This window comes from Apostichopus japonicus, chromosome 16 (genome assembly GCF_037975245.1).
Source record: "Apostichopus japonicus isolate 1M-3 chromosome 16, ASM3797524v1, whole genome shotgun sequence".
NCBI lineage: Eukaryota > Metazoa > Echinodermata > Holothuroidea > Aspidochirotida > Stichopodidae > Apostichopus > Apostichopus japonicus.
The window spans coordinates 41170322-41197663 of record NC_092576.1 but is presented as its reverse complement, the minus strand read 5'-3'; the positions used below and the strand labels follow the sequence as shown (position 1 = coordinate 41197663).

The window sequence follows — 27342 nt, the reverse complement described above, 5'->3', positions numbered from 1 at the left end:
TCCAATAACTCGACAGAAACTCTGCACACCCACTTGCCACTTTTAAAGGCTTCATTAAAGGGGAAATATTACGATACGCACGTCTCTGTAACAACGAGACTGACTTCTTAGAGAAAAAGAATGCGTTCACAGAGAAACTGTTACTCCGTAACTATAAGAAAGAGGAAATTGCCACAGCCGCTAAAGGCATAAAATTTGAAAACCGTAGGCAATACCTCACAACCAATCCTAAACAAAAGGAACCACCACTGGTGTTCAAGCTTACCTATACACCCCACATCAAAACCACGCACTTGAAAAAAAGCACTTTTGAAACATTGGCACTTAATTTCGCAACACGCGGAATTATCCAAACTGTTTCCAAAAGAACCGATTCTTGCCTATAAAAGGGCCCCAAATCTCAAAGATTTACTTGTTAACTCAAGGTTTCGCACTAACGAAGAATCAGCTGACTCTCAAGGTTCACACGAAGCTCTTTTAGATGCTCTTATAGATGCACTATGAGTCCATAAAAACTCGTGCACAGAAAATAGATGCATTTTGAGAACGAGACGCTCATGCCGAATATAAAATATTCAAAGGCTTACTACTGATGAAGCTCCTCCTATAAAAGTTGAGAGCAGAAACAGGTCTAGTTGGTCATAAGAACCTACGCTAGTCTTTCTTACTATTAAAAGTACACTCAATTCACCTAATAGGTGCAATTATGTTTCACCATGAGGAGCATGCTATAAGTTCATGTTCTTCGGGCCCTCCCTTAAAAATACTTCAGGTTCTTGGCTACTACGTTGCGTTAGATAGTGTAAAACCGCCTACAACCCCATTTCATTCGAATAGATCTAGTGAAACGAATAATACAATACTATACTTTACTTAATTTAGGCTTAAGCTGATTTATATCAGTCGTTTTGTTGTATATGAGCTAATGACATTACCATTGTATAAGGTGAAAGTAAATGCATAAGACCTTACTCCTTTATCTTATTTAAATTGTTTTAGAAAATATATGAAATCACAGAGAATTACGCTTACATTCACAAGTTTAGATTGTAACACTATTAAGCAGCTTTTTGTGTCCAGATAACTATTGGGTTGGTTAAGACAACTATACTTAAGAGACTAGGAAACATTTGGGTAATTAAGGAAATATGACTTTTCACTTTTTCTCCAAGTAAAAGCTGAAAAATGAAAGATGTACGAGTGAATTCAACCCTTTTACGTTGAAATGTGGTCTATTAACCAAGGCCTGGTTTTTGCATTGTATAAGTACATGAAAAATATGACATTTGAAATATGTTGCGTATTTTCTCATTTATTTGCATGTAACATTTCTTATTTGTAAAATTCTGTAAATATACATTTATTCAGAAATGCAAGATACATAGCCATTTACATGGAATAATTTTACACAACAGTGTTACCTTGTTAATTCATAGTAAAACGAGCAGACATAAACATTTTATCTCTATTCTGGTGGATTAGATGTCTTAAAAGAGTTTGCTGTTACAGATACTAACAAATTAAGCAATTTAGCCATAACATTCACTGAATTTTGAATAAACCATCACTTACTAACAAAAGCAAAGATTTTTATCAATCAAGTTGACAAAACATAGCAAAAATTTAATATATGATTATTTTTGGTATGATTTTCCCAAAGCGAACATAAAATACAAGTATTTTTTGATAAATAGTCATTTTGGGGCAAAATGGATATATTGTACAATTTTTTTTGTATCTTTGGGGCGTTCCAATACACCCCAACCAGTTAAGTGTAGCAATACACCACTATGATAAATTGTATTTATCTTTGGGGCGTACCAGTACGCCCAAACCAGTTAAGTGTAGCAATACACCACTATGATAAATTGTATATATCTTTGGGGCGTACCAGTACGCCCCAACCAGTTAAGTGTAGCAATACACCACTATGATTAATTATATACATATCTTTGGGGCGTACCAGTACGCCCCAACCAGTTAAGTGTTGAAATATACCACTATGATGAATTGTATATATCTTTGGGGCGTACCAGTACGCCCCAACCGGTTAAGTGTAGCAATACACCACTATGATTAATTATATACATATCTTTGGGGCGTACCAGTACGCCCCAACCAGTTAAGTGTAGCAATACACCACTATGATAAATTGTATATATCTTTGGGGCGTACCAGTACGCCCCAACCAGTTAAGTGTAGCAATACACCACTATGATTAATTATATACATATCTTTGGGGCGTACCAGTACGCCCCAACCAGTTAAGTGTAGCAATAGACCACTATGATAAATTGTATATATCTTTGGGGCGTACCAGTACGCCCCAACCAGTTTAGAGTAGAAATACACCCCTATGATAAATTGTATATATCTTTGGGGCGTACCAGTACGCCCCAACCAGTTAAGTGTAGCAATAGACCACTATGATAAATTGTATATATCTTTGGGGCGTACCAGTACGCCCCAACCAGTTAAGTGTAGCAATAGACCACTATGATAAATTGTATATATCTTTGGGGCGTACCAGTACGCCCCAACCAGTTTAGAGTAGAAATACACCCCTATGATAAATTGTATATATCTTTGGGGCGTACCAGTACGCCCCAACCAGTTAAGTGTAGCAATAGACCACTATGATAAATTGTATATATCTTTGGGGCGTACCAGTACGCCCCAACCAGTTAAGTGTTGAAATATACCACTATGATATATTGTATATATCTTTGGGGCGTACCAGTACGCCCCAACCAGTTTAGAGTAGAAATACACCACTATGATAAATTGTATATATCTTTGGGGCGTACCAGTACGCCCCAACCAGTTAAGTGTTGAAATATACCACTATGATAAATTGTATATATCTTTGGGGCGTACCAGTACGCCCCAACCAGTTTAGAGTAGAAATACACCACTATGATAAATTGTATATATGTTTGGGGCGTACCAGTTAAGTGTAGCAATAGACCACTATGATAAATTGTATATATCTTTGGGGCGTACCAGTACGCCCCAACCAGTTAAGTGTTGAAATATACCACTATGATGAATTGTATATATCTTTGGGGCGTACCAGTACGCCCCAACCAGTTAAGTGTTGAAATATACCACTATGATAAATTGCATATATCTTTGGGGCGTACCAGTACGCCCCAACCAGTTTAGAGTAGAAATACACCCCTATGATAAATTGTATATATCTTTGGGGCGTACCAGTACGCCCCAACCAGTTAAGTGTAGCAATAGACCACTATGATAAATTGTATATATCTTTGGGGCGTTCCAGTACGCCCCAACCAGTTAAGTGTAGCAATAGACCACTATGATAAATTGTATATATCTTTGGGGCGTACCAGTACGCCCCAACCAATTAAGTGTAGCAATACACCACTATGATAAATTGTATATATCTTTGGGGCGTACCAGTACGCCCCAACCAGTTAAGTGTTGAAATATACCACTATGATAAATTGTATATATCTTTGGGGCGTACCAGTACGCCCCAACCAGTTTAGAGTAGAAATACACCCCTATGATAAATTGTATATATCTTTGGGGAGTACCAGTACGCCCCAACCAGTTAAGTGTAGCAATACACCAAGAAAATTGTGTGTGTTTCTCAAAACTACATATCTTCTTTTACACAAGTTGTTGCAAGAAAATAAGAGTACACACTGCCCAATCAATAGTATGTGTAAAACATAAGGTTTCCTAGTTATTCAGCTCAAATTCTTTATCTATAGCTGCATATCTTTCTTTCAAGTCACAGACTTCACTCTTTGGAAGGCGATTTTTATGGGTTAAATTAAAGTCCCAGAGCATTAAGGAAAGGAAAGAAACTGATGGTGTGTATGGCTGCTTATTTCTTCCTTGGCCACAGTCTAGCAGTTTCCAGTCTCCAGTCCAGGATCCCTTCATCCAATGTAAAATAACCTCATCCTTTTAAATTTTAGTGACTTCTCCAAAGTATGGTCGTGTGCTTGAATCAATGAGGTTTACGGCTGATATATTCCCAACTTGAATATAGTCAGATACTTCAATAACTTCTTTAGCAAAGTTATAACATTTATATATATCACCACTCTGAAGATCTTCAACTCTAAAAGCAAGGAGCAGAAGGGCAGAAGGACAGAAGATAGCGGTTCTTATTCTCCCTGTAACAATTATCCATTTGCAAAAACAGATCTTTCCCAAGAGTATCCTTGTGCTTCACTAGTGTCCACAAATTGCATGTAATGGTCATGTTTGAATCATGTTGGATATGCTTCAGATCAGTCATAACATATATGCAAACTTGTCACATGGACCTTTAGTGTGAATTAGGACACCTGAAAAGAAAGAGAAGAATGAATATATACTACTTCATTGACATGTATGATAAAGAGGTTGTTATTACTTGTTTTCTGCTATTAAATAAAGTTTGATAATTAACCTACTATGTGCTTTAACAAACAAAACAAAACAGTCACATAATATTTGATGGATACTAAGGCCATTATCTTGATCAGAACAACAAAATAAAGAACAGAATTGATTTGACCTCAACCAAAACAATAGGAACACTAGACTTCTTGTAACCTTAGGTGTCCATCCTTATACTATTTATGAAGATAATCAAGCTTCCCCTCTTGAGACATTGTGTTGTAAAACAAGGCATCATACAAACAAACACCCTGTATAAACACCCACACACACACATACTGCTCACGCACATACATACTGTACTATACACCAACATGACATTACAATTTCATACTGTAGGATTACAATTTCTCGGAAACCAGAAAACGTGATGTTTACACTTATAATGACATAAACACTTTCCGTCTTGTGCACTCTTAGGTCACTTCACAATACCATGGAGGTAAAACAGACCTCCATGATAATACAGTACTGACCTGTTATGTGGATGTGGATGTTTTACATCCTTATCACTCTGGACAAAATGTGGCAGATCAGTCTTTGATTGGTCCATTCCATCGACTATAAGGGTATTCATTTCCAAAGAAACCTGGCACGCCTTAGTGCGGGCAAGATGTTACTGCTCTCCTTTTGACCTAGTAAAAATAGAACATATTATGATACAAAATAAACTCTTAACTGATACAGGGTTTACGATATCAGATAAGAAATATTGATTTGAGTTTTGATCCAATATCATTTGAGAAATAATGTAAATGATATATGGGTCAATCCATGCCAAATCAACAGATTTTTGGGTCGATTCCACGTCGACCCTTTTAGAATCGCCTGGAACTGATATGGTGTCCTGCCATATGTCTCAAAGGATGAAATTGGGCAAAAAATAAATTTGAAAACTTTTTCGTTGCTAGGTTACGACCCCGCCTAGCAACCAACTTAAAGTGGCTAATGAGAGTTACATCAGCCCTACAGAAACATGCTTGCGAGGGCAAACAGTGGTAACATTGTATCTTCATTCAAGGAGACCATGTAAAACAACATTAGAAACTATTGAAATGTTATTTATTAAAAGGGTTCTGTCTAGTACTCTTTGACTCCCTCTCACCCCCTCCCCCAGCACCCTCCCCATAGTGCACTATGCAGATTTGTATGCATATGTGACTGAATTTTAATACTGCAAAGAGACTGCATAAACATGCATTCAAGGTATACTGAATTATTTGGTAAGGTAATCTTCTGCTTCAAATTGTCTGTATGCATGTAACTCACCCCCTCCCACCCACATCCTCTACCCAACCCTATATCAGATTAGAATATGAATGTGAACCAGTGCATACATACAGTGTGCACTATATATGTGTGTAAATGTTCAGTACAGTGTTATTTTTACACCAAGCACTAAATAAATACACATTGTCCACAATCATGTACAGTACACACTGTGTACTGGTCATTCCATTCAATACTGTGCATATTTCAATATCATTTTAAATATTTGCAATTTAGTGTATGCTTTTGCTAATTCAATAATTAAAAGACTTTCAATAATTTAAAAGGAATGTTTAACCAGTACATAAATGTGCAGTGTGTACTGTACATGTTTTTGGACTGTTTATTTAATAGTAATTGGTGTAGAACAACACTGTACTGAACATGTACACACATATACAGTATAGTGCATAGTGCATATTTCAATGTCTTTTTAAATATTTGCAATGTAGTGTATAATTCTTTTGCTAATTCAATAAATTAAAAGACTTTCAATAATTTAAAAGGAATGTTTAACCAGTAAATACATGTACAGTGTGTATACTGTTCATTATTTTGGACAGTGTGTATTTAATAGTACTTGGTGTAAAATCACACTGTACTGAACATGTACACATAATATAGTGCACACTGTGGACCATACCAATAATTCAGTATACCTTGAATGCATGTTTACGCAGTCTCTTTGCAGTAAAAGTCAGTCACATACTGTATGCATGTATACAAATATGCATAGTGCACTATGGGGAGGGTGTTAGGGGGGTGGGAGTCAAAGAGTATTAGACAGAACCCTTTTAATACATTTCAATAGTTTTTAATGTTGTTAGCATGATCTCCTTGAATGAAGATATGATGTTACCACTGTTTGCCCTCGCAAGCATGTTTCTGTAGGGCTGATATAACTCTCATATATGCCACTTTAAGCTGCCCTCCAGAGCATTAATAACTTATATAAAATATGTTTTAGCACATTCTTTGCATCATAACTATACATATCTTACTAGTTTGTATTGAAAACCAAAAATAAAACTTTTAATTGTGACCAAATTTGACCTTGAAATGCCCAAAATAGCCCAAAATATTTGTAAAATGTGATGTTTGAGGGTGCTGTTCACAGACATCGTTCGGCATATGACCCTGGAAATGCAGTTTATTGGTAGCCCTTATGCTAGTGGACCACCCTCTTAATTTTTAAGCACCTGTATGCTAATGTTAAGAAGTTTTTGTCATTTGAATTACTCAAATCGGCTTGTGCAAGCATTTTCATACATACGTGAACGAGGTGATTTTCGCAATTTTCGAGTCATAAATTTGAGTAGATAACACAAAATACACAACGTTTTTACTTGAGTTTCGAAAAATAGGAACAATACGCTCCTGAAAAAATGGTATTAAAAAAAAAATTGAAATATACCCACAGGCCCAAAATGGACCCCCAATTAGGGCCAGAAAGTGAGATTTCTTAAGTTTGAGGGCGCTGTTCATAAAACGTACCACCCGCTTGACTTTTTTTTGCACTTTTCCCGTACAACTACTACTGGGCAAGGATCCTATGGAAAGTAAAACTCAAACATGCCTTTGCTTGTGAATATAGAGCACACTCAAAGTAGGGCCAGAAAAGACTCAGGCTATCTCATTTTCTGCCATTTTAATTACTTGTTACGAAAAATTGAGACCGATCCAATGACCTTTCTCTGAACTTTAGGGTTTATCATCTTAGTTAGGGCTACTATATCCAATTTGTAGTTCAAGAAAGTTTTTGAAAGAGATAAGTGTTAACTAGGAGCATCACTGACACACCCACACATATAGAGGACTTGAAGGAATAGATAGTCTTTCTATTGCTTTTGACTTCTGCAAGGATTCAAAAAGGAAAGCAGACATCAACTTTTAACTCTAAATTAGTAAAATATTTTGACTCACTTAAGATGATTAAGATGAACTTCTTGCAATTGTCGGCATTCTTCATTTTTCTTTCCACTCCTCGTTCTTTCCGCTACCTCTTTCAAGTACCACCCACAGTAAACTCAGTCGTCTATAAAAATATATTGTTGAAATACTTTAATTAAGCATTTAAAGTATAAGTTTTACTTCACACAATGGTGTAAAATTGAACTGCTTAACCTAATCAAGAAAAAGTTATGTAGTGATTAGTGATAGAGTTTTATTGTGTCAATTTGAACCATCTTGTTTTTATGAATACCCATAGAATAATGCAATGAGCATGTTGAATTTTGTTACTAATTATAACTGAAGTTAAGCATTCTTTTAGGTACTTTAGAGAATTCCTTTAAAGGAGTATAGGGTGTTGAGAGTTGCTATTGAGAAAAGAACAAGTAAAGCTGTACAACATCTTCTCATGTTATTTATTAGACCAATTGATAGGGATGTTTGGAAATAAGACCCTAATCATTTTCCCACACAGTTGAGGTAAATGTCCTCAAAGGTGGAAATTAAAACAATTAAAGAAGTTTGACCAAAGGTAAGCATATTTTAATTTCTGGCATATTTGGGGGAACTTTCTGAAAATGTCACTATCTAAGGGAGTTGTTCATTGACATTTCAGCAGAAAGCACTTTTACTCCTGATTTGAGTGGAGGTTGCAATCAAACTTATGTAACATGTTCTTTAGAACTTCTTTAAATCAAAATTTTTGACAATAATTCTAATGTTTTTTAAGGAATGATAATGCAGCTTTAGTGGCACACTAGCTGTGAGGTGTATTCTCTCCAGTATGTACAGTACAGTCTTTGTGCTTGCTGAAGCTGAAGCTAACAATAGAGACACATGAATTTTTCTGAAGAAATGTTTAATGGACTGCACATGTAGTTAACTAAACAAACTTAACTAATCCAGTGACTAAATGTCACTGGATTGTATGAAGTTAAAGCCTCCATAGTCAGCAAAGATAAAAGGATGCAATGCCTGTGGTTTTGACACCCCAGGCTAAAACCCACCAATTGTGATTGATCAGCAGACTATGTACAGTACTTGAAAGTTATCATTTGTAATGTACACAGCTATTGCTTGTGTGAAATTGAATTTTCGCAAAACAGTCTTACAACAGCACTTTCGACCTCACAAGTTTCAGTATACTTTATCAATGTCTTCATGCTAGTTAATCAATTTAAAGCTACTAGCTATGAGGAATTTGAAATTTTATTCCCCTTTTCCCATGCAATGTATGCAACAATAACTGTCATAAATCCATGCACATTCACAAGATAAAATAATTAGGAATCTTGAACTCTTCTAAAGATTTCCATAAAGTATTCCTTGGAAATGATGCTTTGTTCACCAATGCCAATTTCTATCATTTCCTTATTCATGCGTGCATGGAGAGAAGTCTTTGTGTATGACACTGGAAGGTGCACTTCTGTTTTGTGGGGCATGTAATCTCCAATATGTTCAAACAAACACCTCATCCAAGCTAGTGCAAATGGAGTTTTTGTTCTCATCCTTTTCTTGCCTTTATTGCCATGAATTGCATTTTTCTTGCCAACTTGAAATTATTTCAGACAATCTTTGAATAACTTGCTACTAATACCAAAGAACATACAAAATGCTTTCTCACATACAATCTTCCCACAAATTACATAAATAGAACAAGATTTGTCTCAGGTGTGACATGATCTTTCCTAATGAATCCAAATCTTGTCCAGAGTGAATTGCTTTAGCTCAGTTTCCCTCACTTCACTAACCTCTAGAAAAGACTGTTCTAGGTCATCGTAAGAAAGCGATTTGATACAGCTACCATCACAGCAATCAGATTGGAACATAGGCAGTGGATCAAATGCTTGATTGCGTCTCCTTCGTTTTTTCTCACTCCTGGTGAATAAAAAAGGTTTTGATCACATGAAGAAATTGATGCAGAAAATTCTCTGGCAATACCAAAGCTACTGCTACTACTTCCATTTGAACTTATGTCAAGGTACAACCGCAGCGAATCATTTGTTGTATCTGGAGAAATAGTACTGATGTTGTGACTCACAGTGACTGCCCCATTCAAACGACAGTGAAAGTTTTGTTTTAGTATGATTATTTAAAGTTGGTTCCTCTTCCAAATTTTCCATTTCATTATCCATGCTCACGTTCCTTTTAAGTGTATTAGGTAGGGATGTATTTCCCTTGCTTTTGTGTGGAGATGAGAAAAGAGTTGGCTCAATGTCCAATTTGTCAGGATCATCCTCTTTACATTCTGACAGAAAACTGGTAATTTGTTAAAATTTGTTAGGTTTCCTTCACACATTTTGTTTCCCATTTAAGTGGAGCACAATGACAAATGAGCACAACTAAATCTTCATTTACTCAGCTGCACACCACAATAATATGAGCCATGAATGTGAAACAGTATCCAAAGGCATGCATTGAAAGAGTAAGTCCTCAGAGCATGACCACTGCTCAACAGTTTTACTCCCTTTCTGTGGTTAACCCTGCTTTTGAAGACTGTATATATTCACTGTTGGTTGCTGCAGTATAGACTGCCTTACACTGTGATATGATCTGGCTAGGTGTCATATGATCCTTTATTGACACACTGTTTGACCACAACCAAAGGGACAAAGTTTTCAGGTTTTATTTCCACAATGGAGTTGCAATCAGGCAAGACAATATTGTTGTGATTGATTGCTTCTGAGGTTAGTACTTTATGCAGACTGTGTAGCCCTGTAAAGAAATCTTGCACATCTGAGAGGTACTGTATGTGGATGTTTGGAGGGAGAGGACTTCTCCAATGTCAGTATCAATGCTGCAATGTTGAAAAGTGAATTTTTAGTTGACAATATTTTGTCAAAATGGTACTGTTCTACCAAACTTCAGTACAACTTGTAAAAAAGGACAAAACTCATTAACTTCAATAAAATAGCCTGACCTTCAATAATTTTCCTAGCCATTGGGACACAGTCCCTAGTTCCCACAATCACACATAGTGAGAGCAACAAATGTGAGTAAAAATCTGCACACTGGACCATGCAGGGACATATATATGCCAAAACTGTTATTTGTTTTGTTATTTTTTCTTGGGGGGGGAGGGGGATGTTTGTAACTGGAAAAGCCTGAAATAAATTAAAGCAATATGCACCATGTACAGTATGCAATAATGAAGTATATAAGCATATTTGCTGCTATAAAGATTAAATTTGAAAATTAGCACTTACCTAAGTTCTTAAATCTGTTCTTGGACTTGTTCTTTTATACAAGATCCAGATCAGGTCCTCTGATTTTATCAGACGATCATCTCTCCACGGGGTAAACTGATGCATTGATCCAGTCGCATTTGCACTCGAGCCGTACTATGGATCTGATCCTTGCCCGGGCCGGTAAAAAATTCGGATTGGAAATGTGTCATTCGCAGCCGGAAATCGCGTACTAGTAGTACATTTGGTCCAAAACTTTCGTTTTCAAGGTTCATAGCCTAGAGTGACAATGCTACGTTAGATTCATAGGTCAGTTATGATTGTTTTATAGTATTGTATCGACGATGGTCAGGAATTCAGGATGCATGCTTTTTACGAAAAACACCCGATTTCGAAGAAGAGTTGACGATAAAAATCGTGTCAGTATGGACGCTAGCAACAAGTGTAGAATTTAAAACGATAGGCTCAATATTCGGAGTTGCCCTGGGACAGGCAGTACAACGTATGTGTCATAACACACGATGTTTTTGTGCGATTACACTTACAGTATCTACTGTACTACCAGGGAGTTGTAATGGGTTGCGGCACAGCTGATCTGTCAATCACTTCAAACTAGTACGGGGTGGCCAAAGGTCATTTACGGTTAGCATAATAATAATCAGGGTTACCAGCGACAAGTAACAAAAAAACGTTAGATTTGCCAAAACAAAACCCCAGAAAACGCTAGATAATCAGTTTCACACACTTGTTATGTGCTGTTTTCAATAATTCGTTGACTGCTCGTTGCACTGATTCATATCATAGGCAGTCTAGTGATTATTTTAACAAGTTAAAACGGTTAATAACAATCAGGAAATAATACAAGAAAATTAACTGTGGATTTTACAAAAATGCTGATTCAGTCCTAATGAAAAATCCAAGTATGAAAAACCCATTAATATTAAAACAGTTTACGCGGTATTATAGTGTAAAAGCCACGGAAGCCTATAAATATATTTTATTGGGTTGCCAAGTGGTAATTTGGTCTCAAAGTTTCAGAAAACAAAGTAATTATTTTGTGAATTACCGATTTGGTGCGATTTTTGATAAAACGTATGCTGGAATCCTAGAAAGGTGAAAAAATACGCTAGATCTATTGTGTGAAAAGGCTAACGCTGGTAACCTTTATAATAGTACTGTAGTAGACTTGTTTAGTTGTACTGTGTAAAAATATGCACTATGCGGAGTTCTCATCAGTATTACTTGTCAAACACACATGCATGCCTATAGTCTTATTTGTGTTAGGTTAGCCTTTCTGTAGAAGTATTCATTTGTGGTTTACATGGATACATTTGGAAAATTTCGCTTTCACTTGTTTGTAAACAGTAGCACGGTGGGATATGGGGGCAGGGGCATGGAGATCTGCCCCACATCGATGCTAACCCCAGCTCCCAACGACTTTGCTGATCCTATATAAACAACGGTCGACCTGACCACCCCCCCCCCCCACCCCAAAAAATAGCTGCATGCTTGTAAGATAAATTATGGTATATTTTTTCAGCCAGCTTGTGATCATAACATTAAAATCACTTGCTATAAAGAATATCATTATATCCCCACCCCCCCCCCGCCTCACCCATACACAAACACATACACATTTCTGTTGCGACAAGTCCATTACAATATAGTCCTAGCCTACGGCGCTCAACCCTCCGATTTTCTACAGCCATAGCTATTTTCACTTAATTAATCGCACTAACATTGACAATACATTTAAAGCCTCCTAATGTGGCAAAATACATCAAACTTCCATGATAATTTTGGAAAACAGTAAAATGCTTGTGTCTAATTGATAGGGTTATTTCAATTTTGTTTGGAATATAATTATACAAATTTACCAATTTGCTCTGTGCATTGTGATCAACTCCTAGCTGAATCATGTTACAATATAAAGGAAAATACCTAGTCTCCAACAAAAGAGGGAAAAAACACATTTTAGCAACAAGATGGAATAGAGGGCGTACTTTTTGCGACGTGGAAAACACACATATCTGTGGATCTAAAGGTGTTACAAAATCCTCCTTTACATATGTCATTGTCATTAACACAATTAAAACGATGGGTAAAATTCAAGGTCATATGTATCAATTTGAGAAAAATATCATGTATACATTTTTACAACCAAAATTGTTTATTCGCCGACTCTAGGCATATACTCTCATTTAGGATTTGTTCACATTCAGCACTTCTTATTGATTAAAATTTTCGGAAATAAGATTGGAAACTGATATGCAGAAGTTATACACAAAATCTATCACATTTAGGGTTGAGGATCTCGCCACCACCTATAGTTAGTGATGTATTGAATTCGTATAGATTATGCCCGCACGTCATTGGGGTTTAAATTTTGTAATTTTTGTGAAATAATATGTGATACGGAAAAACAGATGTACTTCGGGTTCTTCATCCATCATTACTGTCCAATTTCATGTAGTACGGGGGGGGGGGACATCACTTACTTATGGAGGCACAATGTGTATTGTTAAATGCCGTCCTGGGGAGGGGTGATAGGGGAGAGTTCTCCCTTCCACTTTGTGAATTTTGGATCAATTTTAAGGGTCCTCAGATGCAATCTGGTGCTATATTTAGCAACTTGAAGTAATTTTCGGGCTTGCATCTGTCCAATATTGATGTTTTTAATTTAGGCAAATAAAGTTTTTTGTCTGAGTATTTTTTTTAACACTACAACCGCACCTGAAGGGGAAGGGCACCTGGGGGCACGATTTTTTCAGGCCCCAGCCCCCCCCCCCCTTGGCGACGCCACAGATGGGTACGTCAATGGTACTTAATGGTAACGGGTTTCTTACTATCATAGGAGGCACCCCATTCTATAGCCCATCTATCAACACGGGAAAAAGACATCACGATTAACATATATACATAGACAAAATATGTACTGCACGCAGCCGCGTACACTACACTTATACATATTGGTTAACATGCATGTGTGACAGTAACTTTATTGTGCCCACGCTTAGGCATTGTGCCCACGCTTGAGAAAGTATGACTGAAAAATAGTAGTTTTTACAGAAACTGTTTGAAAATTAAGCGATTCAGAAGGCATTAAAACCCAATACAAACGAGTAGACCCTTTAGGAACTGCACTATTTAAGAAGCCTATATATTACAAACTTTCTTGAATCCTCTTTCCGACCCCCCCCCCCCCGCGCCTCTTTATTTTTCAAAGGTGTTGCATACGGGGAAGTTTTGGTCTCCAGTTAGGTTCAAACCTTGTTATATGCAACTACAATAGGTTATTTCGAAGGCTTAAAGTTATGATGTATTGGCCCCATATATGCTCCATATTAAAATATGGTCACCTTTGGGTAAAATTCTTAAACCGTTTGATTACCATCTAGGAGGAATTTTACCTCACTGGGAAATTCAGTCATCTAGGTGCCTATGACATACCGATCTTGAGAGACATTTACATATTGGTATACGTTGTCGTATGTATCCGTGTCGGTTTCTTGAAAAATATACGAACTCAGAAGTTCAATGGTAATGCAGGACACTGCGAGTTTCGCCCGTGTATTATTCGACGTGCCGTGTGTATACGTACACTCAGGGACGTCGCTAGAGGGGTGGGGGTGTCTCACACCCCACCCCCAATCTTTGTAAAACTGATGATAGTTGGAAAATTTGAGTGCGACAGTCCGAATTTCCGACTGTCTCACTCTAATTTTTCCGACTGTCGCACTCTAATTTCATATATTCTTGTAATTTGTGAGTGACCTACAATTTTCGGTCAAAATTGACCTTTAATCAGTCATATTTACCAAGTTTTCCTTGTCAAATTTAGAAATTGTATCTCGCGATCTTTATACTCCACCATACAAAACTTCGTGTGATTTTGAATACTGTAAAAAAAATGCCTAATAAAACTACTGTACAAAGTATACGATAAAAACGCTCAATGCTTATCTACGGAAGCTTTAAAGTGCCATCAACATGAGAAAAACTTTGCCCCATAGGGTGAAATTTTTCAGTAAATTGTTTAGATAACAAGATAAAATCTTATATCTTTATAATCTTTATAAAAAAAAAAATTGGATTGCTTAGTTGCTTTAACTGAGCAATTGAACAATTTTCTACAAAATGTTTAATTGACAACTTATCATATCTCGTGAATTGGACATTTTGCTGCAAAATGTTCAGTTGTTCACTTCATTCCATCTGAGCAATTGAAAAATTTTCTGCAAAATATTTAATTGACAACATATCTTATCTCGTCAATTGGACATTTTTTGGCAAAATGTTCAATTGTTCACTTCATTCCAATGGAGCAATTGAAAAATTTCTGCAAAATGTTTAATTGATAACTTATCGTATCAGTCGTCAATTCAACATTTTTCTGCAAAATGTTTAAGTATTCATTTCATTCCCAATGCTCAGTTGGAATGAAGTGAACAATTTAAAAAAAAAATCATGTGAGTGATAAATAGCCCCCCCCCCCCCAAGAAAATAATATTAAGCGCGCTAGGAAAAAGCACTGTATTTTAGGGTAATTCACTATGTCGTCGAATATAATTTGTTGAAAAAAAGGTTTTCCCCTTTGTTACATTAACATAGCTTTTGAAGTTAGTAGTCTATGTAGCCTATCAAGCAGATAACTCAACTCAGTTGCTTACCCGCTTAACCAGAGTGAATAATAAGTTAGTGAAGTGAGGGCCAGTGCTACAAATGTACCGCAAAAAATTCGGAACAAAATTGCAGTCGCGGAAGATGGGATGTCTGACTAACACTGACCGTATCGTTCACGAGTAGTGCGGGTGGGGGGGGGGGGGGGTACAAGGCAGCAGTCGGAATTTTCTGGCTCCAAAACCCATCAAGTTGGAATTTCAGCCACTGCATTCCCCCCTCCCCCCAACTTCAGGCTCAGCTACGTCCCTGCTAACACTCACTTTAAAATTGCAAGGGACAACCTAAATACTATACAACCCTGTTGAATACTAAAAATATCCTAGTGGGAATGTGTGATAGTGAGTAATGATGTAAAATTTGTTGCACACATAGGTTAACGTTTCATTTATCTGTTCTTCAGAAATCACACAATAACAGAAATTCAATGATATTTAATGGTAACGAGTCTAAGACTATAGTCAACTATCCCCATTCCCTCTCTTGTGTTATGTTATTTACATTTTCTATTGTGTACTTTGCAAAGGGGGCAATTATGTAGGTGAACAGGCTCCCGGTTCCGCTTACGTTTTAGTAATCACAAATAGTATATTTCGTGATAATTTGATCAGATTCCCCGTTTCTCTCAAAAACTAAAAATGTATTTTAATTGCCTCGAACTTCAAATTTGCTACTGAACGTAAACGTAAAGAAATCGATTGGATCTTTCGTATTAAGTCTACAAACATGTTATCCGTTCTTTGCTCATTCATCCGCTTCCTGTATAGTCATGGTTTATTTGGTTTTAATTCCATCAATGCAACTTACACTTATCTAGCGTCATACTTTCATTGTGTTAGTATATTTTGTACTTTTCATTCGACTGCCAAGTATTGCTAACGAAGGCCCCAAGGGGACCGAAATTCTAATATATTTTCTAAAACTTTAATCCTTATTTGTCAATTATGAGTCATATCTTATTTCTCTGGTTTTCTATAATAATAATAATAATAATAATAATAATAATAATAATAATATATATATATATATATATATATATTTATAAGTATATATATATATATATATATGTATATAAATATATATTTATGTATATAAATATATATATATATATATATATATATATATATATATATATCTGCAGCCTTATTTTCAATGAAATGCATCATATATTATTAATGCAGCTTATTTGTTATTCCCACCCATCCATACCTATACACGTACATGCATTGCATACATACATACACTCACGCATGCACACATGCATACACCATGGAGGGAAAACTGTTTTTACCTCCATGGAGGTTAAACTGTTTTTTACCTCCATTTTACCTGGGTTTTTTTTACCTGTTTTTGACCTCCATGCATACACATACTGGTAGGTATATAAATGATCCTATTCGCCAAAAACACTGTTTTCATTATTTACAACTATAGTTCTAATTAAAGGCTAAGGCCATGGCATGTCGTCAACTTAAAAAAACGTTAACCTTCATTTCCTGTGTGAGAGAACGCAACGTGATAGGAATGATTACGTAATATCATCTTTCATCGGCCCTCTCGATGTTGACCGCAAACGTGGAGATGTTCAACCAGACTTTGTTGTCTTTTTTTTCTGCCACAAACATCCGCACTATTATTTGATATCGTAAATTTTCACTGTCGTAGTTGCATACACATACGTATACGTTTGTTAGACCAGGGACTTGTTCAGACCACCAACGTATTTGTACCCTGACAAGGTTAGACTGCTCATGTACGGATGCACCAAACGCAAAATCGTAGAGCCGAAGTTGCGAAAAAGTTCGAAACGCCTAAATAATAATTTTATAAAATGACGAGACCAAGAAATTGGTGTGTGGCAGAGGAAGACTCAAGATTTTTCTTTTTTTCGGACTTGTCCGAAGTCTACTTTTGGAACCAAAGAGCCCTTGTCAACAATTACATGAAGATTCGAAATATACCGCCGATCCCAAACAGCATTAAGGTGAAGAAAATGTTTGGACTTATTTCCGTATAATGAAATATATTTTGTGTTAAGAATAACCAAGTGGAGTTTTTGGTTCTTGCATGTATATGGGTATGCTTTTAAAATAAATTGAAAGTGCATAGCCAATCGCCCCAAATCATAGCACGCTAAAATTGCTAGGCGTTTTCAAAAAGTACTTTCCTGGAAGCATTCACTCTCCATTTGTTCTCAAATATTCTAAATGAACACCCAAAGCCATTCTTACCAAGGAAGTGATACTTCCCATGTTCATACACTACTGGCAAGTACAACTTTCTCAGACAAATTATTCCATAACCCTCTGAGAATAAAAAGGAGTTTTGACAAATATATGGTACTTAAAACTTCTGGAGTTTAAGACATTGATCTCTGGTAGTTCTGCTTGGCAAACCTGAAAACAAGGTCAGTGAAGGATAAAATGTCTAAACCATACCATTCTTGAAAACCCGAATCAAGTCACCGCGTAATTAACCGACCTATAACCTCCATTGTGGTGGGTTAACTGTCAGAATGCACATTATCAGTGTTTTTAATCTTCATGCAGAACTGACATCAACAGTGAATACTATTGTTCTCTGACTCGAGTCAAAGGACGCTTGAACCGCAGTGTGCTAATGTAACTGCCAAGCGTAACTTATTTGTGATTGCAGGTGTCCAACCGCAGTGTAGACAAGCATTTAACGTTATACATTGAATTCGAACTTCTTCATGATCTGTCGTCATATTTTGTGTATTACTATTTTTAAGTTGTTCATGCAAACACATAATGGACACCCTATACATTGCTCTAGACTGACTTTCAAGAAAAAACCGTCGGTGTCATGTAGTGTGGCTTGTCTACAACCCAAACTGATTAGAAAAGATATTTCAATCAATTCTGACTTGATTGTGAGTGAAAAAATGCTACTTGAAGCAAGTGCAATAACAAGCAACGCTGACAGCCATTTAACAAGTCAACGAGTGACACTCCTGACGGTTTCTACTACTACAATCTGTTTCTGTGATATTTTCCGACGAACAAGAAAACGGCGACCACAGTCGCGTAGTAACATACAAGTGCTACCTCCTTAAGCTTATATTATGTACGTACGTGAATTTGACATAAAACTTGAGGGTCAAAGGTGAAAAAGTGAAGTACACTACATGATGCGAGTTAGTATTAAACGTTAGGCCTACTTCAAGTTGATTCAATGACTAGGATATACCGGCATTTTAAATTTATTATTCCTCTCGACAATTTACGGTACAATTAAAGGCAGGAGCCCAGGAAGTTATTGACCAAGCGATTTTGCCAATTTTTTGACAAGTTCGGTTCGTTGTAATACGCCTCAAATAGAACTTAGAAGAAAAGGGGCCTCTACGGGCTCTAACTTAGGCCCTAGGTAGCGTGCACACTATTTCTAGACTGAAGTCTGTGTAGGCTAGGTCACAACATCAAAGGTGAGTCCTAATTTTGTGCAGCTGTTTGATTAATTCGATTGATGCTTCACATTCCTTAACCTTCAGCTTTCATTTAAAAAAAAAAACGTGTGTCTTTGTTGTATGCACCTACAAATCTGTTAAAATTTCGTAGAAAATAACATTGTCACGTCCAACTCCAACTTAGCAAGAGCTAGGCCCTAAGCCTATTTAATCAGTGAAGCCAGGATAGTGTTAACATATCAAAATTGTTAAAACGTGAAGTGCTCCTAAATCCTGATTTCGTTCCTGTTGTCGGCTACTCCAAAATCCTAAAATTTTATGGCAACTATATAATTAGTTTTGAATCAATATAATGTAGTAACAAGGAATATTATTGCTTCAGAGACTGACATGCACCAGTGCAGTAAAATGCTTACAGTCTTCAATTCCATGGGGGTGAAAGCCTCATGTGTACCCCTTCTCCCCTCTGGGTCAGACATTGGGCCAAGATTGGGGTTGATATATTGGAGTCCAAGGAGTCAAAGGACACTAGCATATTATCATATTCAGGTTTACTAACTGCTCTTTTCCACTTTAAAACAGACCTTCAACATCAGGAAGTAAAGAGAAAAGAAAGGCTCAGCACAAGTTACCTGTGCTTCACAAAAAGAGGAAGAGTAATAAGGATCAGCCAGTTGTCAGCCCTTTAGAATTCATCAAGAAGGAAGTCAATGCAGCATTCTTAGGTGAGAACCCTTAGAAGCTGTCAGGTACGGTAGCAGTACAATATACTGCCTCAGGAATTGGAATTGTGGTTTTAGAACAGGGGGCCCCTACTAGCCAGATTGCGCATGCCAGACAATCTAATCTGGCCCACCAAAGAACAAAGGGAAAAAAAACCAAACTTTTTGGTTCACCAATTTACTGAACAAAAAAAAAATTGAAGAGAATTTGAATAAGCGTTAATTTTCAACACGAAAAAACATTGATAAAAGTTTGTCATAGATGCTAAAACAATCATCTTCCATTTTCAGCAATCTATTTTTGGCCTTTTGTTAGTCAAAATTTCTTCCTGTGGCTACCATGGTGGGCCCGCATACTGTATGAGTAATATTCAGCAGCCCACAACTAAACGGACAGTAGGCAGCTGTCAAATTCATTTTACACCAGTTTCTGTGCAGTGTCCTTCATACTGAGCCATCTGTATGCCTCCTACTGCATGCCCATTAAGAACTGCCTCAACTGTTGACTTTTCACCAGAAATTTACAACATCAATAGAAGTATCAGTTTTTATTTGAGTGTTATCGGGGAGGGGTCAGAACCCCATTAATAATGTGTTCATTAATTGAACATTGCTTCTCAACATACTTTAACAATCATTATAGTCACTGTGTACATTTGGTTTGAATAGTATTTTTAACTTCACAAAGTTTACGGAAAACCTTTTGCATACCTACAGTGTGGCATTTCCCTGTCAGTTGATGTTAGCTTTGCAGAAATTTACTTACCATCGTTTTTACTTCTCCACAGGTGTTGCAAATATTGACATAGAAAATCTAGAAGTTGGTTGGAAGTTGAGAGAAGTGAATGTGTAATTTCTCACCAAACTAAAAGAGGCTATGTTAGATTTTAACAACCACAATATCAACCACTGACTGTTATAGCAACAACTTTGGAAAACTTGGAGAATTTTTCAGAACCCACGGTGAGTAATCAGCACTTGATTATAAAGTGATTTTTATAATGGAGTGCTTCATAATTGTTTATCAAAAACCATGCAGCAGTGAAAGCTTGTGTGTGCATATGTGAGAGAGAGATGCCTTAGCTCAAATTTTGAAAACTTTGATAATTCAACAAGTGCAATATGCATTAAGTTCATACTTGGTAGAAAGCTACCCCTTAGCAAATTCTCAGCTGCTATTGTTATTTAATTGCCAGTGGTCAACCGTTAAAAACCCTATAAATGACCTTACTGAAGTAAAGGTTAAGTGAAATTAGTATGCTTATCCCTCAACCGAGTGCTTACCACTTGCTGTTACTTAGTACGTCAAAAATTGTTTGAGGTCCACACCACCTAAAAATCTGAAACTTTGTTAACAGGTTATCTCACCATGTACAGCTTACATAAAGTTCACACTTTGAACAATTAGAAGAATGTATTCGGTATCTACCACCTTAGTAAATTCTTCACTGTTATTGCTTTGGGAGGGGCCAAAGGTCATATGAGATAACCAATGGTCTAAACCTGAAAACTTTGTGAATGAGCTAACTCAAAGAATAAAGCTACATAGAATGTCAAATTTGTTCCTCTGATTGAATACTTGCCATCTATAATGTTAACTTTTTTTGAGGTCAAATGTCATTTGAGGTCAATTTTAGTTAAATTCTGAAGACATATCTCACTAAGTACAGCCTGCATGAAGTTAATGCTCAGTATGAAGACACTCTTAGTAAATACTCAGCTGATAGTGTGTTGGGAGAAGTCAAGGTCATTTGAGGTCACTAGCAGGGTTTCGTTAGTAGCCGGGACCCGGGGCAAATGACTCCCTTACTGCACGTACAGGACCCGGCTACTTTGCGACGCTTAGTAAGAAAATATATATATTAAAAAAAAAAAAATATTTAAAAAAAAAAAATTAGACGAAAAAAATCGAGAGAAATAAATACTATATAAATACTTAATTCTATCACAGACCTAGTTGGGTATTTTTTGGCAGTAAAATCCTACTCACTTTGTAGGTACCGTAGACCTATTATCATTTTGTTATGATGGCACTTCACTTAATGCAGCAAGTGCGTCACACCCTTGCTAAGTTCGGTTCAGTGGCATAGCTACCTCCCTAGGCTCCATGACCCGAGTGTTAATAAAAAAATTCAGGAGGAAAAAAGAAAAATAGGACAGAAGAAAGGGGTGATTGGGAGGGGGCAATATCATTGACCAAACAACTGTATATTGCACCATTTTGCATCTAGAGACTTTTTAAATTGCAATTTTCAGGCAAAGGGGAGGGGGAGGGTTAGACCCCTCCCCCATGTCCGCGTACAGACAGTCCCGCCTACTTTTCAACTTGACCCACCTACTTCATTTCTCAACAAAAACCCTGACTAGTGGTCAACAACTGACAACTTTTCTAGCTGAAGAAGTGAAGTTTTGGTAAATTTCAAATTTGATAGGAATTAAGCATTTGTCTTCTATTTTTTTGGCTGTTTCGGTCAAGGTCACTCGGGGTCAGTTAATTTCAGTCTGAAAAACTTCTTAAACATGGTACCTCACCATGCACATGGCAATATTAGCCCTAGACAAGAAGAACAACATGAACAGATCTTTTACTTGACATGTGGATTCCTACACACATCATAATATTAAAAACCTTTGAAAACATGATAACTCAGGGTTGTCCACACCATATCTGTGAGTACACATTAAGTTCTCCTTTGCTAATAGTTGCAAGAGATTTTTTTTTATTTCACTGTGGATCCCATGTACTCAGTAGAACTCTCCCCTCCAATGCCCTACAATAACAATAGGCAAAGGAATCACTAAGCCCTGTGGCTTTCTGTTTGCATGTCAATTACACCTGATCTTTGAGGACAAAAGTCTGACATTACGCTACTTTGACTTAAGTTACTGATATATTCATTTTCACATTTTGTAACAAATTTTTCTTTCAGGCAAATGGATACCATTATGAAGTTATTGGTGGCATCCACAATCTGACAGCCTGTAAGGAGCTGAGGGAGAGAAATCCAGACAAGAATATAAAGATACAAAACTTTGGTTAGCAAACAAGCACATCAAAATAGGGGAAACCAGGCATCAGATGAGCATTGAGGTAAAGGTGACTACTATGAATGTTGTTTTTATAGAAGAATTTCTGCCAAGCAGTTATTCATCTCATTCCTCCATATTGTATATTCAGGTTGCAATGACCTATGCATTAAGACATTGAAAGTGTGTATGGAAAGTCCTTGTCTACACATAACACATAACTTTGTGTTGTGCACACAGAATCGCTCTCTTACAGTATGTGAATTTTCAAATAATTGTTATCTAATCACTCTCATATGGAGGATTAGGTACAATATTGTAGTTCCTTTGCCAGTTGGACCATTAACAGTATTACGCAACAGTTGCCATGGTAGTGGTTAGTTTTCCCAATAGTGGTCATTCATTGTGGGGTATTGCATGGTCACCGGAAGTGTTTGACTGAGGGAGGGGTAAAAGTTGTCTGTGTGGGGTGTCCAATTTTATGTCAAACAGTCCTCTTAAATGGCTGTGTTGATTTTCTTAAAACTTGGTATGAAGGTGTTTTAGGGTTAAAGTCTATGTCTAGCAGACCCCCCAGAAACATAGGTCAAATGTCACATCAAATTAAATTCAATGTTTTAATTCAATATTACTCCAAGGGGACACATTACATTCAAATGGAATCTTTACTTGTATAATGGGAACAACATGTAGGCTACTAATACAGGCAGACATGTGACCTCTGTCATAGTATTAATCAGATTGTAGAGGACAGCAGAGTGATAGCACTGCAATCATATGACAGTATAGTCCTGCTAACTTATCATATCAAAAAAAACATTTGCAGTCTTTGTTCATTTGTTTTTTTACTATCAATGCAACAGATAAAAAATAAATAAAATGGTTAGACTGTCAGTGTAGAATAAAGTTTTATTTCTCTCTTTTTTCTGAAGATGACACAGAAATGCTCACACTGAGTCTGTTTGGTCTGGCCATTGCGTTCAAGAGGAAAACCATTGCAAGGAAACTTTGATGGGATGATGACACAGAACTTAATGTGCCTATTGTTGCTAGGGATGATCCTAGATCACAGAGGATGAAAAATATGTGTATAGCACTGATTAAAAGAAGCGTATTGATTTTGGTGAAGGTCAAAGGTCATTTGGGGACAACAGGGAGGTTAATTGTCTTGTAGGGTATATGTGTTCATCTTTAGGAAGTGGCAACACTGAAACAGCCACATGGTCTTCTACTCTGCAAATCCTAAAATGCTTGTTTTAAGTGTGTGTGAAATAAAAAGGGGGGGGGGTGGGAGGGTTGGGTAAGGTTACAGTGACTTCTCTTATTATTGTACTTTTTTGGTATAAAATTATTAGTAGGGGTATCAGTATGCCCATTAGAGCAATCTGAGGGTCTGAATAGTACATCCTTCAGAACTGCATTGTAAGCCACTTATTGTTGTTATTAATGATGTAATTTCTTATTGCTAAATGACACTCCGAGCAGTAGGGGGTGTATCGGTACGGACTTCAGAACTGCATTCTTAGCCACCTAATGGTGTTATTAGGTTATTTCAGAACTAATGGTGTAACTTCTTGGTGCTATATGACACTCCAACCATTAGCGGGGCGTTTTGGTACACCTCTCAGAACTGTTTTGCAAGCCACTAAATTGTGTCACTTCTTGGTGCTAAATGACACTCCAACCAGTAGCGGGGCGTATTGGTACGCCCCTCAGAACTGTATTGTAAGCCACTAAATGTTGTTACTTCTTGGTGCTAAATGACACTCCAATCAGTAGCGGGGCGTATTGGTACGCCCCTTAGAACTGTATTGTAAGCCACTAAATGTTGGTACTTCTTGGAGCTAAATGACACTCCAACCATTAGCGGGGCGTATTGGTACGCCCCTTAGAACTGTATTGCAAGCCACTAAATTTTGTTACTTCTTGGTGCTAAATGACACTCCAACCAGAAGCGGGGCGTATTGGTACGCCCCTTAATGGTGTTACTTCTTTGTGCTAAATGACACTCCAACCAGTAGCGGGGCGTATTGGTACGCCCCTTAGAACTGTATTGCAAGCCACTAAATTTTGTAACTTCTTGTTGCTAAATTACACTCCAACCAGTAGTGGGGCGTATTGGTACGCCCCTCAGAACTGTATTGCAAGCCACTAAATGTAGTTACTTCTTGGTGCTAAATGACACTCCAACCAGTAGCGGGGCGTATTGGTACGCCCCTCAGAACTGTATTGTAAGCCATTAATGGTGTTTCTTCTTGGTGCTAAATGACACTCCCTTGCAGTTGTGGGGTGTATTTGTTTCACTGATTCACTTTTGTACGGGGACAAGAGGTATTTTTCTTCCTTTTAATTCATGTAAGAAATTAACGTACTAAATTTCAGTTTATGGTCATGTAGATAAAATATAACATGAAATACATAAGTTGGTACAAACAAAGAATAATTTTCTCATTGTGTTATTTTTTGTCTCAAATTTATGTATCTGCAGTATGATTACAATGCATTTGCCTTTTTAACTCACATTTTGAAGGTTTAAAGACAATGACAGTCATAGCGTAGATTTTTCCCTTATATATACCATATTTTTATACCCGAGTGCAAACGTCATTAAAAGCAATATCATTTCTGGTAAATTTATCAATGTTGAACAAAAAGTTTTTTTTTTCTTGGATAAAAGTCAGGTTTAAATAGTTCCTAGAAACCCTAAATGTTTCCTAGCCTCTTACTTATCAGTTTTTGTACCCAGAAGACGAAATGTTTATGATGGACTACACTAGAATGACGAGAGATCAATTGCATGTAAGCATTGTCAGGCAGTGCTGAGTATAGAACTCAAGTCCACAGTGACATGTCCCAGGGTATCCTGCATTTGCAATGTTTTTGGTTTACATTAAGTATGAATATCGTTCATTCCGTTCAGAATTAAAAGTACTCAAAATATTGAATAAAATCCGCTCTATGTTTTGTTTACGGAGATTGACATTTTACAAATTTACAGTATATAATTTAATTAAGGCCTACCTCCAATAGGTTCGAAATTCTTCCAACTGAAAAAAAAGTTACAATTACCGTATGGCAAGCAATTCAAATTGTAAGATTACTTATGATAGTTTTGTTTTAAATATTTACATGTACATGGGCTCTGGAGTACATTTGATTGACCATTTAGCCTAGTGTATATCACTGCAGGGTTTGTCTTCCATTCACCGTATAGGTGAAAGGCTACATTATGTTGCCAGATCTAATAAGATGATTGTCACATCAAATTTAAGATTATCTGTTGATGTCGTTGTTAATTTCAATCTTTCTCGCCTCTGAATTTTAGCCTCTGATTAGAGCAACCATTAAACAAATGTCATTCTAATCTGGATCGTTCTGAATGAACTATGACTGTAATACTTAAACCGAACGATCAATCGATTAAATGCTTTGATTAGTGAAACCTGAGATATCATTTGATAGCCAAGCCGAAGGCATGGATCGAACTGGAATTGATGCAAGTAGTAGACAGATAAAAGATATGAGAATGTACATATTCAAACAATGAAAATATCTTTATACTACATGTATCCCTTAGTTACATAAATAATTGATGGTGGGAAGAAAGAGAACTCGAATGTATTTCTGGTCTTTTCACTATTAAGTCAATAAACTATGAACAAACAAAAGGGGTGGCGACATTGAGGTTGACATTCTGAACTTTTTATTCGAGAAATCAATAGAAACAACTCATGTCGTTAAATGATTCAAATGGACGTTGGATCCCAATGTCGATTAACTTATGACCTAAATAGTAGGGCAAAGGAACCAGGGAACTAGATAATGTAATAAATATATTTTCTTGAAGTTTCAGTACCACTTTTCAAACACTTTTCGTTACAGGGATACCATTCACGTTCTTTGAGAATCAATGTAATATTATGGTAGATGCCTGCTGCCTCACTTATCTCAAGTAGTCTCTTATAAGACACTAATTAACAAATAGTAATACATTGACACAGCCCGTCCCATCTGCTGTTTCCTTTCCTTGTTTACGTCCACAAAAGAAACAACACTTGAGATCTCAATTGCAATAAAGAAAAGAAAGTCGAAAATTTTGAAGAATTTCAATTTGGACTCTCAGTATTGTCAACTGTTATTCGAAGTAAAGTGAGGAACATGCATTTTGATAAACATATTTTACGTAATAAATGAGTTAATGTGAAACTTTCAGTGGCGTTACATTTGCAGCATAATATGGTTCGAAATCACCTGTTGAAGGCTGGTCTGTGCTCGGTTTAAACTGCCTTAATTTGAACTAGATCAAGATGACCTTGACACTGGATATTTGATTCGGATCCCAATGATTTATCGGAGCAACGTGTTGCAGTATGCCCTAACTAAGGACTTATGAAGCAACCATATTATGGTTTCTCTATAAGAATCCGTTCCGGCATGATATATGACAAAGAATGTTCGAGTATTGAATGGTTGTAAACGTGAACTATGTTTTTTCTGTTTTAATGTACTTACCTTAATCTTTCTAGTTCATTTGACTGTTGTACATACATCATTATATCAACAACCTCTTGTTGTGTCATTTCTCTGCCGCCCTTGATTTCTCTGCACATCATATGCACTGATAACAGTCCTGATAGTCGTAGACCGGATTGTAGGATGA

At 36.7% G+C, this 27342-nt stretch overlaps 1 protein-coding gene and 2 long non-coding RNA genes across 6 annotated transcripts in view; 1 reads left to right on the top strand and 2 right to left on the bottom strand.

Moving 5' to 3' along the window:
* Positions 1–27342, bottom strand: part of LOC139982680 (uncharacterized) — a 214111-nt gene that overhangs the window by 132570 nt on the left and 54199 nt on the right. The window lies entirely within an intron of this gene.
* Positions 1297–11410, bottom strand: LOC139983455 (uncharacterized). The gene is made up of 5 exons (XR_011798690.1): positions 10848–11410; positions 9393–9519; positions 7615–7726; positions 4899–5057; positions 1297–4328 (listed from the first exon to the last, which is right to left on the bottom strand). It is a non-coding gene; the product is annotated as an uncharacterized lncRNA (long non-coding RNA).
* Positions 16632–25406, top strand: LOC139983439 (uncharacterized). Of its 4 annotated transcripts, none has more exons than XR_011798678.1 (5): positions 16632–17490; positions 19516–19658; positions 20444–20618; positions 22586–22746; positions 23615–25406. It is a non-coding gene; the product is annotated as an uncharacterized lncRNA (long non-coding RNA). The 4 variants fall into 4 exon arrangements; XR_011798679.1 differs by lacking the exon at positions 16632–17490 and adding an exon at positions 18058–18593; XR_011798676.1 differs by lacking the exon at positions 16632–17490 and adding an exon at positions 18600–18951.